Source organism: Neovison vison, chromosome 7 (assembly GCF_020171115.1).
Source record: "Neovison vison isolate M4711 chromosome 7, ASM_NN_V1, whole genome shotgun sequence".
NCBI classification, from domain to species: domain Eukaryota; kingdom Metazoa; phylum Chordata; class Mammalia; order Carnivora; family Mustelidae; genus Neogale; species Neogale vison.
Genome location: NC_058097.1, coordinates 205,973,007 through 205,993,304, shown reverse-complemented (window position 1 = coordinate 205,993,304; position 20,298 = coordinate 205,973,007).

Here is a 20,298-nt window from a genome sequence, read left to right as displayed (position 1 = left end):
GCCAGCCCCCAGAATCTCCTGTCTTCAGCCTCATCCGTCCCATAAGACATTGGCCCTCGAGAACCCTGGGCATCACCTCAGCGTCCCTGAAATAAACCCCAGGCTCCCTGACCTGGGACCCCACCTTCTCTGCTCTGGCCCAGCCCATCCCGGAAGTCACCCCTCCGCCCCCACTTCCTCTGCCCTCCCGGCTCCCCCCACTCTTGCCTCCATCACTTCCAAATGCACCCACGCGACAGCGCATCCATACCCCAAAACCAGCCTGCCCTCTCCACTGTGCACCCCCCAACCTCTGCCTCCTTGTCTGTTTGTTGTTTTGTGACGGTTTGTAGAGATGCTTGTCCCCCTGGAGCTGGAAGCACCAGGCAGGGAAAAGGAAGGATGCCCTGCCCCGCCCCGCACCGGATGATGTCGAGGAGCTCTTGTGAGCATTTGTCCCCAGGTTGTTGGCGGATGGAGGCACAGAGATGGGAGAAGGGCGGGGGGGTCTCAGGAGGGCCCCATGAGCAAGGCAAGACAGGGCAACCGCCACATGGGCCCCTCTGAGGTCTTGGGCCCAGCAGTAGGGGGTCCCCGAGGCTGGACCCGCCGTTCTCAGGCAAGCCTGCCCCCCTCGAAACCTCCAAAGCTAGGAAAGCCACAAAGTAGGACAAAGAAGCAGCTTGGGCATCTGTCCTCTGCCCCCCACCATGCACACCCTCGATCAGTTAAACAAAACCCTATTTGGATTGGTGACCACGCCTGGACCAGCCACGGGGGAAACTGCCGAGTCTGTTGACCAAAACAAGCCCATTTGCGAGTTGGCAGGTGGAATTTGCCCCGTGCAGATAAAAGGCCTGATTCGGGACCGTTTGAAAAGGTTGTTTGGATATTTTTATTGAGTGCCAAAGCAGGACCGGGGGAAATGATTAAGTTAATAAAAATTTTTACTGAATGTAGTTAGAAACAACGGTAGCGCTTTAAAGCAATGACTCCCATTGAAGTTTTTAAAAACAGATTTTTACAAGTTGTTTTTTTTTTTCTTTTTCATGTCCCACCCACCCCCTTATTTTAAATCTTGCTCCATAAAAAGCCTTCTAAATTACTGTTAACCACATTATTTTTGGTTCCTGAACCTTAATTTTGCCATAAGCCTGGGAGATGCTCCACTCCCCGATGTACAGATCCAGGACCGATTTCCCAGAGGGCCGCTCCGCGATTCTAAGACGCCCCGATGCCCATCTGAAGAAGCTCCTGGGTAATAATCAAATCCTCCGAGGGGCCCAGAAGGCATTGGTGGAAGACCTAAGGCTACATCCGGCCCTCGTGATAGCTCAGCGGTCCGTCTGCCTCTCTCCCCATCTCCCCGGCCCAGCACGGAGGCCAGAGGGTGAGGAGGAACCCCGGGGGACCACTGAGCCAGGTGAGCCCAGCGGGGTTGTTGTGGACTGAATGTGTCCCCCCCGGAACCCCTGCATTGAAACCCACCCCCCATGGGTGGTCTCTGGAGCCAGATTTGGGGAGATGCTCGGGGTCAGACGACGTCATGAGGGTGGGCCCCGTGGCGGGACGTGCGCCCTCGTGAGAGGCCGACCAGAGCTCACTCACTCGCTCTCTCCATCATGTGAGCGCGTGGCAAGAAGGCGGCCAGCGGTAGACTCTGGAATTTGAAGATCTCCCCCAACCTGATGACCAGCAGGCTCATGGAAGCCCAGCCCAGGGCTCTCCGTGGGTCCCGCCCGGCTTTCCCTCCTCTCCCAACTCCAGGCCCTTGGAAATGCCCCGCTGCTCCCTGGCCATCCCTCCTGGGTCACGTGTTCTTCCCAAACCAAATCAGGTCTCACGCTGCACCTGCGGAGGCGAGACAGACATTCAGTGTCGAGCACAGTATTCCCAGCAGGGGTCCTTCTTGAAGCCACATGCAAAATGCGACAGTGAAATGCTCATGCCTCAGTGCTTGGTGCGTCTGTCCACCCAACAAGCAGGCCGCGAGCGGTTCCCCCAGGCCAGGCACCCCTCCGGAAGGCAGCGGCCGCTGAAGTCCGTCCTGAACACACCCAGCTCCTGCTCCACGGCGCTCACACCCAAGCAAATACCATAAGTGAGTGAATTGCAGAGCAGGTCAAAAGGCAATACACAAGGGCGTCCTCGAGGCTCAGTCAGTGAAGCAGCTGCCTTCGGCTCGGGGCATGATCTCGGAGTCCTGGGATCAAGTCCCACATCGGGCTCCCTGATCAGCAAGGAGTCTGTTTCCCCCTCTCCCTCTGCCTGCCTCTCTCCCCCGCTTGTGCTCTCTCTCTCTCTCTCTGCGTGTGTCCAACAAATAAATATAATCTTTTAAAAAAAAAAAAGGCAATACATACTAGAAAAAAACAAAGGGCCAGGGGATGGCTCAGGCTGAGCGGAGGGGATGCGCTGAGTGGGCAGGGCAGGGCAGGCTGCATTGAAAGCAACGCATCGGAAGAGTTCAAGCCCGTGAGAGAGCCAGCTGTGCGGACAGATCAGGGAGACAGCCAGTGCAAAGGCCGTGAGGCAAGTGTGTCTGTTGTGTTGGGGGACCAGCCAGGAGGCCAGCAGGGCCACAGGAAATCATAGCAGGGAAGGACAGAGCCAGTGGGAAAGGTAACATGGGGCAGGACCTGGGGTATTGGACGGACTTTGGCTTTTCTCTGAGTGACATGGGGAACCGTCCGGAGAGGCTGCAGGGGGACTGGAACCGGCCAGAAATGTTCCAGCTCTGTCTCCTTCCAGGCACATGATAGGACAGCACCATCTCCCTACTGAAGGCCAGTGGCATGGCAGCATCCCTGCTGAGCGGACACTTGCAAAGTCAGAGCATGCTTCGTCTGGTACGTGCCCCCTTGCTCCCCCCTCGTGCCCCCTCGTGACTCACCTGGCCTGGAACCGTGATGCCTGGGCCCCTGGGACTGCTTTGGGCCAAGCCCCTTGCTGACCCGCTCGATGAGAATGAATGAGAAGCCCATCTTGTCTCTGACACTGAGGCTGGTGATTTTGTCCCCACAGCAGGATGCAGCCTGACCCAGGGATGGAGGGACCATGCAGGAGGCCCTGATCCAAGCCAGAGACCACGGCAGCTCGGGCATGAAAACAGCAGGGGAGGTGGGAGGAGTCACCAGTGCCTAGATATATTCGGACAGCAGAGCTGAAAGGCCTCGCTGATGGACTGGACGTGGGTGTGAGTGGAACACGGGTCAAGGTGGACAGCAAGGTTTTTGCTTGAACTGGAGGGATGGAATCAGGACCCACCCCTATGGGGAGGCCGCCAGTGAGGAGGTGGGGGGTGGACACGTTGGAGACATCTCAGCAATGTCAGGTCTGCAATGCAGACTAGGAGACCTGGGCAGATATCCAATGGCTATGCCTTCCATGAATGTGGGGGTCCTGGGCCAAGTCCCAGCTGGACAGGTCCACCTCCGGTGGTCAGGTTACACGATTCTGGGGTGGGGGAGGGGCTGCTGGTCTTCGGGCCATCTGGGTCACCTGCGAGCTGCCCTCGCTGGCCATTTGAGGAGTAGCTCTACCCTGCCGTGCCGGGTGTGGACGACCTGAGTCCCACCCCACAGCCCTCATCCGTCCCCGACACTGGCCTCCGGGTGCCACCCTGTCAGAGGCCTGCCACTTTCCTGGGTGCTGTAGAGGGACAGGGTGAGGGTCGTCCCCACTCCCTGAATGTCCCCCCTTTACATAAAGCCCCAGTCTTGCCGAGCAGGTACAGCCACCTACTACAGACCCGAGCCTTACCTGCTCTCGAGCAACTCCAACCCTTCCCTAAAACCAGAGTGAATGAGGCCTGGCCTGGGAGGGACAGAGGAGCCCCCCCCTCCCTGCCTCTAGGACTCGCAAGCCCTTTGGAAGGAGAGACGGGGAAGGGAAAGGCAGCTCTCAGTCCTAGACTCTTCTGAAACAGCAAGAACGCAGATTATTATCACAACACCTTAACCTTCCAGCTATGTTTACCACCTGCCCAAATCAGGGAAGATCATATCCTTCCAAGAATGAGTAATTCTTCCATTCCGTAAACGATTGTAAAAAACAAAAACAAAACAAAACACGAAAATGGGGCACGCTGTAGGGGCATGAAAGAGTTTCGGATCAAATGAAAACAACAGTGAAAACGTGTTGACTAGCCTCAATCACAAAAAGGAGACTCAGAAATCCCGACACAAGCAGGAGAACCAGCCAGAGCCCACGCGGCCTGGGCTCTCGTGAACAAGAGGGTGCTGACGCGGGGTGTCGGCTCTGCGGAGCCCAGCGCGGGGGCGCGGGCAATTAGCAAGAGGGGAGCCCGCGGGAGCGGAGGACGGGAACGCCACACCCTCAAAAGTCATTGCTATAAAAAAATACTTATTTTATTTCATTTTTGTTTTGTTTTGTAATTGTATCTATTTATTTATTTGAGAGAGAGAGAGACAAAACAGAGAGAGAGGGAGAGGGAGAAGCAGGCTCCGTGCAGAGCAGGGATCCTGACGTGGGGCTCTATCCCAGGACCCTGGGATCGTGACCTGAGCCGAAGGCAGACGCTTAAACCCACGGAGCCCCGCAGGCGCCCCTATTTTATTTCATTTCTAAACTGAATCTCACGTACAATAGTATTTGCTTTCCGGTGTACAACATAGCCATTCAACGGTAAAACGCCTTACCAGACGTTTCCCGCGGTGAGTCGGGTCACCGTCTGATACCGTCCGTCCTCGACCATATCAGAACTGTATTCCCTATGCTCTGCTTTACAGCCCGGTGACTGACTTGTTTTTTAATGGGAAGTTTGTACCTCTCAGTCCCCCAGTCCGGAGGCCGTTCTTTTGCCCATCCCCCACCCCTCAAAATTAATTTTTAAAAATGCCAAACACAAGCAGGAACTCTCAACACTTAAAAAAAAGAGAAGCATCACCAGGAAGCAAGCAAGGTTTATCTCGAGACTGAGAGGCAATAAAGCAGGAACATCTATCATATTAGCATGAGAGGCAGTAAAAGGTCATTCCATTATCTCAGTAGACGTCAAGGGGGCATTTGAAAAAAAAAAAGTCGCCGTTTCAAAATCCCTGTGATGGGTCTTATTCTGAACATGAGGACAACTGTGAATTTCAAAGCCAAAAGGCAGTATTCCTGAATTAATAATTCATTAGCACTGAAAATCGAAATGGTCCTGCAGTGCGCCCCATCCAGGGACCGATCCCATTTTAATGTAAAGCCGGAAAGGGGGGTTAGAGCTAACAAGGAAAGGAAAGAACATTTAAATATAGGAATAGAAGGCAGAAAAATGTTAGTTTTGTTGGAATCATGGGTACAAACTTAGGAAAGCCACCAGAGGGGTTAGTAAATTAATTCTAGAAGTGGCACATAAAAAAAAAAAAAAAGTGTACCAAATTTGTCTCCCATAAATACGCCACAACTAGAATATGCATGCACCGTAAAAGAGATTTCAAGAGTGATTAAAGTCAGACAATGGAGCATCCATTTACTCGGGGAACACAAAATGCTTATTCAAAGGCCATGATAAGACCCTAATAAGAGGAAAACAGGAAAACAAAAAGCAGAATTTTACGGTGCTCCTGATAGGGAGCAGAAGCACGGGGACGGTGATGAGGGGGTCCTTGCAGACAGGTGGGAGCTGATGGCTAAAAATCCAGGCACTTCACAAGCCGTTGGTGACGTCATACTGACCCTGAACGCAGCCCCGTGGGGTTATCTACACCACGGAGATCAGCAGAAGCCACGAATCGGGGCTTCTCTTCCCTAAAAGCCGCTTTCTTTGCACACCATCCAACTGAGTGAAGCCCAGAGCTTTTTTTACTGGTAATTTTAGGAATATGATAAATTCATGGTGAAATTCTAAAACTGCCCTTGAAATCCCGAAATGCTTCTTGAAGCCATCAGAAGAAAGGACCACAGAGGGCACCAGGTGTGTGCACACACACACGCGTGTGATGACTTAAAGAATTTGAAGTTCAGAAGGTTGGCAAACGTGAATACAGACACAGAGGACGGTCTGGAAAGAGCCACAAAATACTACCAATGGATCTGGGTGGCGAGACTGCCGTTGGGGTTTTTTTTTTTTTTTCTCCTTATTTTTTCTTATTTTTATTTTCCATTAGAAACATGTATTACTTACATGTTGGGAAAACACATGTTTTATTTTTTTTAGATTTGCTTTAACAAGCTGGAGGAAAACAGAATAGCATTTTCCCATCCATGCAAAGGAGAGGAATTCTGGCCAAAAAAACACGAGGCGGTGGGGGAGGGGGAGGGATAAGCGTCTCATTGGAGACAAGATGGAGAGGCTTGAATACATTAAAAAAAAAAAAATTAACTTCTTCCATAATCATATGGATGATGAAATGCGAAAAGAGCAAGAGCGGGTGGAAAGCAAGTAATCAACGTAAGTAAAGATGGTTGACTCTCCAGGTCTGCGAAGGAATGGTCACTCTGACATATGTGAGGTCAATATCCTGCTTCAACTTAACAAGCGATCAAGGAGGAGGAAAATACAAGGTCTAGACCAGAAAATTCAGAAAACAAATAGGTACATGGGGAAAATGTGAAGCTTCGTCACTAGCCGTTAAAGAAATTAACACCAAACAATATGGAAGCCTCATTATTTGGGCTGTTGATTCAGCCAAACAGAAACAAAGTGGTGGGACCCTGTGGCAGGGGGTGGGGAGCGGCGGGAAAGCAGTGCCCCTCCACACGCTGGCGATGCCTGCCATAATCTGCTTCTGTCTGGCAAGTCCTCCAACTGCCCTTTTTGTCCTACGGCGGAGAAGAGACAAGCTATTTATACTCTTTTATATGACTTTCAAAAATACGATCCGAGGTTATAAACTTTTGGAACTCTGCTCCCGGATGTCAGTAGATGTATCATTAAAAAAAGTGTTCTGGTCACAAGCAAGCATGGTCCTGTAGTGCAGGACTTCTCAGTGCCTTTACAGGCAATGTGTACTGAGAACCTCCAAGAGCAGGTAGCCCTTAGCCAATGGCTTTGGCCTCAGAATCCTTTTGTGATAACTACTGACACCTCATAGCGCACAAGGTGCTGGGAATCACTGAAAATAAGAGAAGCATAAGAGAATAAGAAACCACCTGAGGTTACCCCAGCCTAGGAAGGCTTACCAAATTCAGCTGTATTTAGTAAGAATCCCAAGGCTGAGTCCTCTTGCACTGGCCAGGCAGCGAAGCAGGCTTTTTCCATTTCTGCGTGAAGTTGCTGAACAGAGTTGAACAGGAGGAGAGCGAGCTGTGGCCACATGCTGTTGTCCTGTTTCCCCCACTGTCATTGCTCAGGATCCCCGTTTTACTGGGAAAACCAGAGACGTTATCAAAAATCACATGCCCCGCCGAAGTCAAACCGGAACGTATACTTAGCACTAGATGTCCCCCTGTCTTTGTTAACCTTTAGGAAAGGGAGGAAGCAGAGTCTGCTTCCCCAGTGATGGTGTCTGCTCCGCTGGCCAACCGACCCCCGATTAGATCTGACCGCGCCAAATAAACTCATTCATGTCTTTTCCAGTGGCCTGTATCGCTGGCTGTCGGCCTCCCGTTCCCTAGGAAGCGTTCCTACTTAAAATTTGTGATCTTCTCCCAGCCCAGTGGAGGGGAGCAGGGAATTCACCCCTCATTGGTCCCATCGTAAGGCAGGAGGAGCTGAACCGGAGAAACACAAGAATAAAACCAGAGCCTCGGAGACTGAACAGGTGCCAACCGATGACAGACGTTCTCGGAGGCGACGGTGGCGAACGCAGGCCCAGGGGACTCTGCAGGGACAGGGAGAAGGCGGGGACCCACAGCGGATACAGATTCCTCTACCACACCCCCACCCTCTCCCTCCCCAACCACTTCCTCCCTCCTCTCAATTCCCCTGCAACATTTCACACACATGCGTGCGCGCGCACACACACGTACACACACACACGTACACACACGCGCACGTACACACCCACTCTCAACAGTCTGACCTTGGTGATTTAGGAAGCAAGAGAAACGTATTGAAGGGGTCACTAGCCAGAAAGAGCCCATGTGTTCCCAGTGACATTCAAATGACCCTGGCCATCAGGAAGATCTCTTGGGGTAACCGTCCAAACCGGACTGGCCCGTGGCCACCACGCTCTCTTTGAGCCAAAAACAGGCCTTCTTCACCCTCAGCTCTGCTGATTCCTTCATCCCTTGGCCCAGCATACCTATGCAAAGGCCCTACGGCAGGACCCCAGGGTGGGGTAGGGAGCCTTCCCATCCTGCCGAGGCCACAGATGATCTCTGACACCAACGTCTAGCAAAAACGGATGCCGGCAGCAGTGTGCATTTACAACTAGGTGATACACAAGACCAGTGGATTCTATTTCCAGATTTTCGAAGCCAGCCAGGAAAGGGCCCAGCCCCGCCGTCTGTGTGCGAACACGGGAGCAGAGTGTCTGACCCGCCCGCTGGGGCGGACGGGCTGTCTGGGCGGGCTGCGCTCTACGTCTGGTTGCAAGCGGAGGTTTGCAAGTTTATCACATTAATGGTGCCTGAGACCTCGAATCCAAATTACAGGCCGAAGCCACAAAATTGCCTCCCCATCCGAGGCCTCTTGCTGAACGCCTCCACAAACACCAGTGCCCCTTAATCAGGGTCGAGGGGAGGGGCCGACGCGCTCAGCTATGGGGCGCACGCTCATTTTCCCAATTTTGCAAAGTTCCCGGGCAGTCTCCCTGTAATTTTCCTCTCTCGTCTTTGGAGGAGGTTTTGTGCATCGAAAGCCCAAGTCTACAGCAACAAACAGCCACGCTGAGAGCGCTGGACGAGGCTGGCTCCGCCTCCTGGGACGTCGGAGTGGGCTAGCTCGTGGCCCCGGAGCTCCAGTGTGGGGCCCCTCGGCAGGGGGGAGCCTCTGTGCTTTCCTGACTTCCAAGAACTGCCTTTGCGGACAGACTCCCCCCACCCCCATCCCTGCCCCACAGCCCACCTCTCAGAGCTGGTTTTCCAAACTCCAAACCTCCCGAAAGAGGTCTTCCAGGGGAGGCCAGCCACGTGCGGTCTCTCCTGCCCGGAGCCCCTGGGAAGGCTGGGATGGCGGTGGGAGGCGACAGGGTGGTCACTCTGGAGGACATAACTCCCACCCAAAGCAACCAGCGGACTGAGAGGCGCCCACCGTGGGAGCCGATGGGGGGAGCGGAACACGGAGCAGCACACGGAGCGGCTTTCCGAAGAGTCTGCCTTGCAGTTGCGTCTTGCTTGGAAGGCCCAGGTGCGATGCCCTTGGGAGCAGGGGACACCCTTGCACAGGGCAGCTGAAGGTCAAAGGCAGAAATAGAGGAGTGGTAGGCAAGGAACGACGGGAGTGGAGGGACTCCCAGGATGAGTGGGAGGTAGGGGAGAAGCTGACGCACATGCGGTCTGGGAATGCCGCTGGTGGTCGTAGCAGGTGGGCTTGGGGACACACTGAGGGGCCCTGAGCACAGAGTGACATCGTAAGGGAGAGTCCTCAAGTGCGTCAGGCAAGGCGGGGTGGAGAGGCAGCAGACACGCACAGAGCCCGGTGACTCTAAGAGTCACAGGGGGCTCTACTCTACCGGGCAGTTCTAGAGCAATCTTGGCGTTGAGTGATGTCAGTGTTCCAGCTCAGTTCTCCTCCGGGTCTGTGCTGGCTGTTCTGGGTCTCGGCTCCACACAAATTATAGAATCAGTCCGTTGACACTGGCAAAACAGCTCGCGGGGACTCGGAATGTCACTGCCCTGGACGTGCAGACCACGCCGGGGAGAGCCAACATCTGGTCAACGCGGCATCTTCCCGTGTGTGGACGTGAACCTCTTGTTCATTCATTTAGTTCTCGCGTTCCACGCATCAGAGTTTGGAACTTTTCGCCATGTAGATCTTCCACGTGTCGTGTTAGACGTACCCCTAAGTGTTTCGCTTTGGGGGGTGCTCCTGTAAGGGGAATTACGTTTTTAATTTCAAATTCCACTTGTTCATTGTCGGTACAGAGAAAAGCAACTGACCTTCGTACGTCAAGCTCGCAACACAGCCTGCAACTCTGCCACGTGCTCCTGCGTTCCAGGCCACGGCCCAGGTGTTTCCCACATCCCTTCCACTCACAGCCCCCGGCTGGGACTTGGTCTCGGGGCCACCCCCAGCCGCGGGGGAGGCCGGGAAGTGTAGTCGTTGGCTGAGTAGTGAGCGCCCCTGAAAAGTTCCGTGTCTGCGGGAAGGAAATGAGTATCAGAGGACCCGGCATGGGACCTGCCACAAGACCTCCTGTCCGTGGACCTCTCCCATGCGATGCTGTCTAGACGCTGCCGCTTCTGGTCCGGGGCTGGGGCACGCTCTAGGCCTGGCCCGTCAAGGTGTCCTTATTTGTCCTGCAGCAGTAACGGCGGGATCAGGGAACACACATGTCTCCCAAGCGCTGCATGAATCCTTGGAGAATTCAGAGGGCTCTGTCCTCCACAGTAGGGAAGACTGATGCTCTTTTCCACACCAGCCCAGCGGCCACAGACGGGAGCGCGTTTCCCAGTTGAGGCCGCCTCTGGGGGTTCCCTTTGGCACCTCCTCCTGCTTGCTGCCGTATGCCATCTTAGGAGGAATAACCTGGGCTTCTCCAGCTCCTCCGCGGTCACCACCCGGAGCTAAAAGGCCTGGCCTTGCATTTCCAAGCCATTTCCAAGCCGTGTTTACCCGGAGGGCCCGGGAAACTATACCTAAGACACAAGCCTTCCAGTCCTCTGTCTGCTAGAAGAGAGGTCGTGTGAGAGTTGAGGAGGACACTTGGGGGCTGGTGCCTGAGGAACCCCAGGAGTCTGGATCAGGTGTTCCAAGGACAACCATGGGGGCCGGGGGACACTGGAAAACAGCTCCGTGTCCCCAGCATCGTTTCTGGTCAGATTCATTTTTTGGGTTATAAAATAACATTTGTTCATAAGAGAACACAGCACGCAGACTATAAAACTAGAATACAGAAGGAAGGGGAAAGAAAGCATTCCTATCACCCCAAAAGTCCCAGCATCCAACCTGTCCTTTGTCCTAGAAACCAGCAATGTCTGTCCTATGGGTGATGACGTCCATACACGTTTGTAGCTCACCTTTTGCCCTTAATCTTCTTCCATCCTCCGAACATACCATAAGCTATTGTTCCCGGCTAGGGGACATGAGCGTTTCGAGGGCAACCCTTAGAGAAATGGACTTGGCATTGATGGGGCAGGTCTCGCTGCTGCTTGGGAGCGTGCTCAGACCTGGGGCCCTCCCCATGAGTTTTGATGGCAAGCAAAAAAATCAGCATTGGTGGATTTTAAGTAGAAATAGAAAACCAGAGAAAACAGGCAACAATTGGGGAGGTAGGACAGCCTGAGTCGCACCCACGCCACACCCCACGCCCTGCCCCAGGAGGCCCCTGGACCGCTCCCACCCTGGACTCTGTGGCATAACTGACATCGCCCAGACCCCGCCACCGGACCTGTGACCTCGGCTGGAAAGCCCTAACCCAGTGGGACAGGACAGAAACAGGCCCACACTTGCACGCTCACGGGACTTAGGACAAAGTTACCACCATCGAGCTAAAGAGAAAGGATAGTGCTTCTTAGAAGCAGGGCTGGCTTCGGTGGATATTCACATGGGAAAAAAGAAGCCTTGACCCTCACCTCAGAGCAGGCACAGCTCAGCTGCAGGTGGACTGTGGCCCGGGAAGTGAGGTGAAGCGACGGGCCTGCTAGCCTCTCCCACTCCGCCCAGGGTCCCCACCTGTGCCTGGAAGCCCCACCCGGGTCCACGAGCCTCCGGGATGGCCTCTTACATCATTAATGTCCTTGTGCAGTGCCCGTGCGCGCGCGCGCGCGCACACACACACACACACACACACACACACACGCTGTTCTAGGATTGGTCTGTGTGAGCAACAGCATGTGGTAGAGTGAGAGCATGTCACTCTCATGCGGACAGCACGGAAGGTGGGCTGTCTCCGTGCTGCTCCGGGAGCAGCTCAGATCACCTGTGCGGGAGCACCAGGACCTGCGGTGGACTCTCCCACAGGCACATGAAGGCGCACCCTGCACCAAGCTCCCGGGAGCCGGATGGCTTGACCACGCTTCTCCCGGATCCCTGACCTGCAGACACTGCGTGAGAGTCACTTCGCTGGTTTGATGCCGACGGTTGCACTCGTTTGTTCGGCAGCAGTAGATAACTAATTCACCCATCCACAGCCCCGGGCGGGTTCTGAGGTGGGGTGGGATGGTATTCCTGCTCCCCAGCCACCAGCCATTGCCCTGCTACAGGACTCACCGCCGGGGGGGGGGGGCGGGGGGGCCAGGGGCCATGTCCACGTGTCCCGCTGGAAGGCAGGCTCCTGGGGAGCAGGGATGGTGCCTATTCTGGGCAGAAGCCCCAGGAATGGGGAAGACAGAGGCACATGGCAGGTTCACTTGAATCCTCTGCTGGCCCCGGGAGGGACCACCTTCTCCAGCTGCCCCCCCTTGACGAAAGAGGAGATTCAGGTCCCCGAGTTTGTAAGATATGCTGGAGGGAAGAGAGGAGATTGGGTTCCTATCTCCACTGAGGTGTGGGAATGTCCCTAGCTTTCCGATGTCGCAGTACCTGCTCTTCATACTGCTCCAGGGCCGGGACGGAGAACACACATCAGGGGACCGACAGGGCCAACACACCCCCAACTCCCTAACCACAGCGTGGTTGCAGCCACATGTGCTCTGTCCCAGGGCGAGTCAGCTGCCCTGGGCTTCCTGCAGGGACAGAGAATGGGAAAAAGTCTGGAAGCATGGCCAAGAGGATTTTCTCCTTTTACAGGCTGAGCCCCGGGTTATGTCTGGGGTGCTAAAAGCGTGGGTTGAGTCGGCAGGAGTCAGAGCCGAGGCCCCGCAGATGCCCGAGCCAGGGTCACCGGCAGTGTCCCCCCTCCCTGCTGTCTTCACAGAGCGTGGACCTTCAGGCGGCGACTTAGGACGGTGCGCTGTTCTATGGAGGCTCTTACATTGGAGCAAAAAATCTCCCCTTACAAATGCCTGTGGTTCCAGACTTGGTGAGCTCCCTGCTGAAGGAGTAGGAGGAAATCCCAAAGGACAGACAAGGACAAGGCGGGAGGGGGGAAGACCTGAGAGATCCTCTCCGGAAGCGGCCGGGTCGGTCCCAGGTCTCCTGGGTCCTGGGGAGCTAAAGCCCCAAGGTCTTCCCCCAGGCAAAGGCGCTCAGAATGGGCCTGGCCACACGGGACGTGGGAGAGCATGCACACAAAACCTTGCTCACGAGTGCCCACAACAGCGTGATTCCCACAGAGGAGGGGGAAGAGGAAACCCCCCCCCCGACTGCCCTTGGGCACGGGGCTTCGTTCCGGGGGAACGGAAGGGTTCTACAGGTACATCTGGGCGATGGGCGCGCACCTCTGGGAATACACTGAAAACCACTGGCTTGTCCCCTCTCAATGGGTAAACTTCATGCTGCAGAAGCTCCATCTCAATAAAGCCGGTTTTTATTTTATTTTTTTTTAAGATTTTATTTATTTATTCGACAGACAAAGATCACAAGTAGGCAGAGAGGCAGGCAGAGAGAGGAGGAAGCAGGCTCCCTCCTGAGCAGAGAGCCTGATGCGGGGCTCGATCCCAGGACCCTGGGATCATGACCTGAGCTGAAAGCAGAGGCTTTAACCCACTGAGCCACCCAGGCGCCCCTAAAGCCGTTTTTAAAAAGTGAACCTTGCAATCCCCAGGCGCTTTGTCATTCGCCTCTTGCCCCCACCCATCCCCACCTCCCTATTTTAGACTCAGAGCCAACAGGCATCCCAGCCCCACCGTGGCCACAGGATCCTGCTGGCCTCGACTTCTCCATCTGTAAAATGGGGATAAAGGGACTGTCCCCAGAGCGGCTGTGAAGGTGCAGGCGGGGCACTCGGTCAGCAGCTGTCACAGCCCTGCTCTCCCCAGTCCCAGCCGCCCTCCCCAGCTCTGGGTTCAGCCCCGGCAGGAGAGGGCCTGCTTCCCAGGGCGGGCGCCTCACGTGCCCAGCTCCTGGCCTTTCCGGCTGGCCCTCCGCACCCTCCGGCCTCCTCACCTTTCATCTCTTCTTTCCAAACAGCCTATTTCTAGGACCTTGAAACCCATGTGGGAATTCTCTGGGGGCGGGGAATCTGGGCGGCCTCACCGGCCAGGAACTCAAGGTGGGTGCGTGGGGTGGGTGAGACCCTGGAAGGGGGGATTTGTCTTTTGGGGTCCTCCCACCCCCCTATGGGGGATCTCACACTTGCAGTTGTGAGTCTCACCTGGGAAGCCACAAGGTGATCCGAGACTTGCCGCTTTTCGACAACTCCAAAAACGGCAGAGGGAAGAGGATCCTCACCCTGTACAGAGCAACGAAAGGAAAACCTTCCCCTTTGGCTGGAAGAATGTTAACGCTGCTTGCACAAGCCTTTGATTTTCAAAATAAATGGGAAGGCGAGTTGGCTGGGACCTAACGAAGGAGGTGTGCCTCACGCCCACTCACGGGTCCTCCGGGGGCTGGATTCAGGGTGGGTCTTTGCTCATGAGGACGGCTCCCTGGATTCCGCTCCCCTGATTTGTTTAATCTCTGCGGAGACCCTGCCAGGTCTGCACTGTCATTCCGTGTGTTTTACAGGTGAGGGAACAGAGGCTCAAAGGTGGGGAGGTCACACACATGGGCCGCGGTGGAGCTAGGACTAGAAAGAACTGTTTCCAGAGCCCACACTCCATACCCCTTTGCCTTCGAGCTAGCCAAACCCTGGCAGACTCTTAGCTCGGACTCTTAGCTACTGAGGGAAGTGTAGACCCTGCCCTGTCTCCCCTCAGGGTTTTCTCTTGGGCTGTTCAAACATCTGGAACATTCTCTCCTCTCTCTTTGCCTGCTCATTCTCTACGCTTCCGCATTCCTGGGTGAAGCCTTTCTCTTCACCCCCATCAGAAAACTAGTGGCCATCAGAATGCTCAAACTTCCACTGTTGACCTCTGAAGGGGAGTGAGCAAGACAAGGACGAGAGTAGCTTACAGAAGGCACCTGCCAAAGTGGCCATGAACTCCCGTGTAAAGCAGCATTCCGTGTGTTATTTCTCCAGTGTCTGTGGGAAGCCCTGGAGCACGGACACCGTAACTCCGTCATGTTTGGGGCCCGACTCCCTGCCCCTCAACAGCTCATAAGGCCTGATTCAAACCAAACACAGGGATTTACACACCCCATGTTTCCCCCTCTCCCTAGCCTAGTGGACTGAACAGTGTCCTCCAAAAAACTGTGTCCACCTCCTAACCACCAGAGCCTGTGAATTTGACCTTATTTGGGAAAAAGAAAGTCCTCACAGATGTGATCCAGTGAAGGATCTTGAGGTGAAATCATCTTGGGTCATTCGTGTGGACCCTAAACCCAACAGCCAGTGTCCTCATAAGAGACAGGAGGAGAGAGAACACAGAGAGGAGGGGCCACATGAAGACAGAGGCAGAGGCCAGAGGGCTGCGTCCACCAGCCCGGGGGACCCCGAAGTCCCTGAAGCTGGAGGAGCAGGGCGGACCCTCTCCCGGTGCCTCCAGAGGGAGCACAGTCGTGCATAGTGATTTTGGACTCTGACTTCCAAACTGTGACAGAACAAGTATCTGTCATTCTAAGTGTCCCCCCGTGGGTGGTCCTTTGTCATAGGGGTCTCCTCAGGGCCAAGGAAGGGTTGAGGCTCCAGGTGCAGGGTGAGCACCCCACTGGCCCACTCCGCCTCACTCCTTCTCTCTGGCATTGGTCAATCTTCAGTGGCCGTCGGGGCTGGATGTAATACTGAGTTCCTTACTTGGGACTCAGCTCCAGGTCCTAATCCCGTTGCCTACCCCAAGGACTTAGAAGCCCTTCCCCGAACCTCTAGCCTCTCCAGGTCTCCCTACCATCTCCCAAGTCATGTGGCTGCCCAGGTGCCCCCATGAGTCGGCCCCCCCGCCCCGGCCCCATCGGTACCACCTCCACAATGGCAGGTCCTAGAGCCCTCTCTCCCCATAAGGCTACATGTTTAAGCCGGGCCTCCCCGACCCTTCCCGCCCCCCTCCAACTGGAGCAAGACCCGTAGGCTCCCAGGGTCAGGTTCAAGGCTTCCTGAGAGCTCCACCTGTCTGTTTCCAGCCCTGTCACTGACCCACACCTTTGGCCAGTTTCCCTTGGGATCACGCCCCCACCCCCTCAAGTAGAGAGTGGCTCCTTCTATGTGATAGGGTGACAGGTACAAGTTCTGGTCACCCAGAGACCCGAGCAGCACTGTAGGGTAGTGGCCCTCTTGGACCCAGCCAAAACCCCCCTACTTTTATATCTGTCCCTCACCCTTGCATTGACACTTGTGCCCTTAATTAACGTCCTTACCTTTTTTTTTTTTTTTTTTTTTTGGTGAGAGTGTGCCTGCAGGTGCGTGTGAGCAGGGGGAGGGGCAGAGGGAGAGGGAGAATCTGGAGCCGACTCCACACCTGAACATGGAGCCCAAGGTGGGGCTGGATCTTACGACCCTGAGATCACGACCTCAGCCCAAATCAAGGCTCTGATGCTCAACCAACGAAGCCACCCCAGGTGCCCCAGTGCACTTACTTTATAAAGAAACCTTTTGGCTTGGGTGGCTCAGTGCGTTAAGCCTCTGCCTTCAGCTCAGGTCATGATCTCAGGGTCCTGGGATTGAACCCCACATCCGGCTCTCTGCTCAGCGGGGAGCCTGCTTCTTCTCCCTCTCTCTCCGCCTGCCTCCCTGCCTACTTGTGCTCTCTCTCTGTCCAATAAATAAACAAAATCTTAGAAAGAAAGAAAGAAAGAAACCTTTTTACTCCTTTTCCGGGTTGAGAAGGAAGAAGGGAAACCTAATGTTCAACTTTTTTTTTTTTAATTTACAAATACATTGGATGATTTAAATCTCACGCCCACAGACAGCTCAGGAGAAGCTAGCAAATAAAAGCAAGCTTGTAGACTAGAAAGTCATTTTTTCAAAAAATTCTCTTTCTGGTAACAAACTGAAAAATGTTTAATCAATTCCACACACACCGCGCCTCTCACGGCCTTCATTCTGCGCAAGAACCAATACATGAATGAACACATCGAGCGGACGTGACATACACCAGGGCTTCCTGCTAACCGCTTCGCACATACTACCTTAATTACTCTGCTCTGCGGCCTTGGAAGAGGGCGCTCACACCCCATTTCGCAGATGAAGACAAAGATCTACCCCAGAACACAGAGCTCCTGGGAGACGCAGGTCCTGAGGTGATACTCCTGACAGTGCCCTTGAACCCTGAAAGAGGCACAGCCTAGGGGCTTAAACAGCGGACATCACGGTTGCCAGCAGTGTGAGCCCAGATAAGGTGCCTCAGTTTCCCCACCCGCCTAGTGTGTTCTTGGGGTTTGTTTAGAAGATTAAATGCGTGACAACGACGAGCTTAGGGTTGGGGTGATTCGCAGGAGTTGTGAGAAACGAGGATGGGTCCGTGAGCGGAGGCTCGCTCTCCAAACCCTGCAATAGCCCAGATTCTGAGCAAATGGGCAGGGGCCTGTGTCGCCGCAGGGCGGTGGGGGGGTCCGGTGCTGGCGGAGATCCTCACGCGCTCCGGCGCGTCGAGTGCGCGCCTTCTCCAAGCCTTACGGTAAGCGCGGCGCGCAGAGCAACCACGTGGCGGCGGAACCGAGGCCGGGCGGGAATGTGCGGAATGCGCTGCGCGGCCACGCGCTGCTCGGGAGCCAAGACCCAGGTTCCCGCGGCGCGCGCCCTTGGCTCCCGTCTCTCCCTAATCCGACCGCACCCCCAGCCCCTGCCGGATCGCCCGGGACACGTGGGAGTAGGTCGAGTCCTGCGCAAACAAGCCCCCTGGCGGGGTTTGGGGACCGAGCGCGGCGCGTCGGGCTCCTCGGACTCCTCAAGCCCAGGACTCCCCAGAGGGTCCAAACCCGCGGCCGCTGCCACCAATCCAGACGGCACGAGGCGAGGGGACCTAAAAGCAGGGGTGTAGGGCGTTAGGTATGCCACCCCTCTCCCTGCACCTGGATAAGAATTTCCTTTCCTTTTTCCCTCTTGGCAAATATCTGGTTCCCCATAATAAAGAAACGGACCGTCCCTCTGGCCATTCCCCATCCCCCAACTCCCAAGGCCAAAGCGAAGGATGGAATAGCTCTCGCTTTCGGGCATTCCAAGGGCACAAAAAGCAGGCACGAGGACGTGGTTATATCCCGAACACAGCCTTGGGGAAAGCGCGGGGATGGGGAGGGAGTGACCAATCCTCCCAGCGAATGAGGGGGCGTCGAGCCCTAACCCGGAGGCGGGGGGCGGGGGGGGACTTTGCGGGAGCCCGAAGGGTCTTAGTACGGACCCTTCTTGGGGAAGGTCCGGCTTCAGCTAGCCAGTGGGCTGGGTACCGAGCCCCTCCACCCACCCACGAGAGTCTCTGCAGGGGTGCTCCGCGCGCTCGCTGGGGGCGGAGTCTGTTCCTCCTCGCGTAGGCCGCAGCCCAACTTGGCCCAGGGAGACACGGATGGGACTTGGCTTCCTAGGTCATTACCCCCCACCCCCAACCAATTTCTTTGCTTCGGTTGGAGGTGGTTATCTGCTCGGTCCGGGCGCCCATTCCACGGCACTTGGCTAGAGACGGGACAGGGGCCTGAGCCAAGAGGCCAGGGAATTCCTAGCGAATTGGGGGGTTTCATATTGCTCAGGACACCAGGCCATGCTTTTTGAGGGACGAAGTTCAAGGAGTTAGATGTTTTCACCCCTAAAAGTGCACCTTCTCCCTAGGGAAACCAGAGGCGTTGTGAGCCGCCGCCCCCTCACCCCCGGCACCACCTGCTGGGGTTTGCTATTTAACTCCGGGCACACCTTGCCCACGGCCCCCCCGAGCTCGGGGAGGAGGGTCCCGTCCCAGCATCCTGCCAGGCCGACGTCTGGGGCTCGGGCAGGGAGTTGGTCTGTGCGTGGCTGAAATTAACTGATCAGGGGCGAAAACAAGTCCGTAGCTTGGGACGGTGGGAGGTACGGCTGCCCCTGTTTCCAGCGTGTGGCTGTCCCAGGTGAGCGCCGGACCCAGAGCTCGTCCAGACGCTCCCCGCAGCTTTGGAGCGCCAGAAGCCCGGCCGGTGCAGCCCTGGCGGAGATACTCAGCGCGCGCACCCCCAGGAGGCGAGCAGGGTGGGGGAAGGGGAGGGGACCCCAGCGCCCTGGGACCCCGTGGCCCGCATTCGGAAGTTTTCCTGAGCGACTTAATGGCTGTCCTTTCAAGTCGCCGCCAGGTATGCGGCTGCAGGTGACCCCACCTGGGTGCGCCCCCTCCGGTCCCATATGGGGTGGGCGGCTGCGGGAGGTCGAAGTCCGTAGGAGATCTCCACTGGGGCCTGCGCCCCTTCCCCAAAGCCCCCCGCGGGGCGGGGCGCAGCCGCAGTGCGCGCAGGGGTCGGCGCCGCCGCGGGCCGGTTCCTGAATGAACGCTCCCTTCCCCCGCCTGAATGAAGGTTCCCACAGCCAGGGATGGTGGCAAACGCGCCTGCCGCGGAATTCGCCCTCTCGGGGCCGGAGATCCGCCCCGGCCGGCCGCGGTCTCCCCTGGGGACGGGTGGGCGGCAAGGAAAGCGGGAAGGTGATTTAAGTCACTTTCGGATTTCCTTTCCAACCAACGCAGTGCCTTCCCGATCGGGTCGCTGGCCCTTTTGTCTCCAAATAGTCACCGAGAAATAAGCGCGGAGCACTTTAAACGAGCCCAGAACTCGCAGTTCCTGTCTCGTGGTGAGTTTTTAAAAGGCAGTGCAAAATTAAAACTGCTGCAGAAAAGTTTTTAAGAGTTGCTTTTCTCTTTGGAAAAAAAATAAAATAAAAACGCGTCCTCGGCTCTCCTAGGAGCAGCCGCCCACAAGGGCCCAGGGCCGGCGGCTCCCTCTGCAGCTCCAGGGACGCGTGTCTGGGCTCCCCGGGGTGGGGGCTGGGCCGTTGGCGCTCCCCGCCAGGCCCCAAATTCCTGCGCCTCCCCCGAGGGTTCCTGGACGGCTCTTCACGCTCGCCCGCCGGGCTTGCACTTTTGCGCCCGTCCCTGAGCGGGGAAATCAACGGAGTTCCTCGTCGAGATCTGCCCGGTCCGCCTAGTAACAGCGCCGCGCCCCCATTGGCTCATGCTAATTCCAGTTTCCTCTGTCTTTCTCCGGGTTAGGGGGGAGCTCCCTCCCAGACCCGGAGCCCGTTTGGCCGTAGTGGGCGAGCCTCTTTATGACCCGCCGCCCCTCGCCGTCGCCGGCCGCCTCGGGCCGGGCCGGGCCGGGGGCGCCCGCGGGGCTCGGGCCCCTCGCCCCGCGGGGCAGCTGCCGCCCGGCGATAGCGCGCAGTCCCATAAATCATCGGGGCAGCC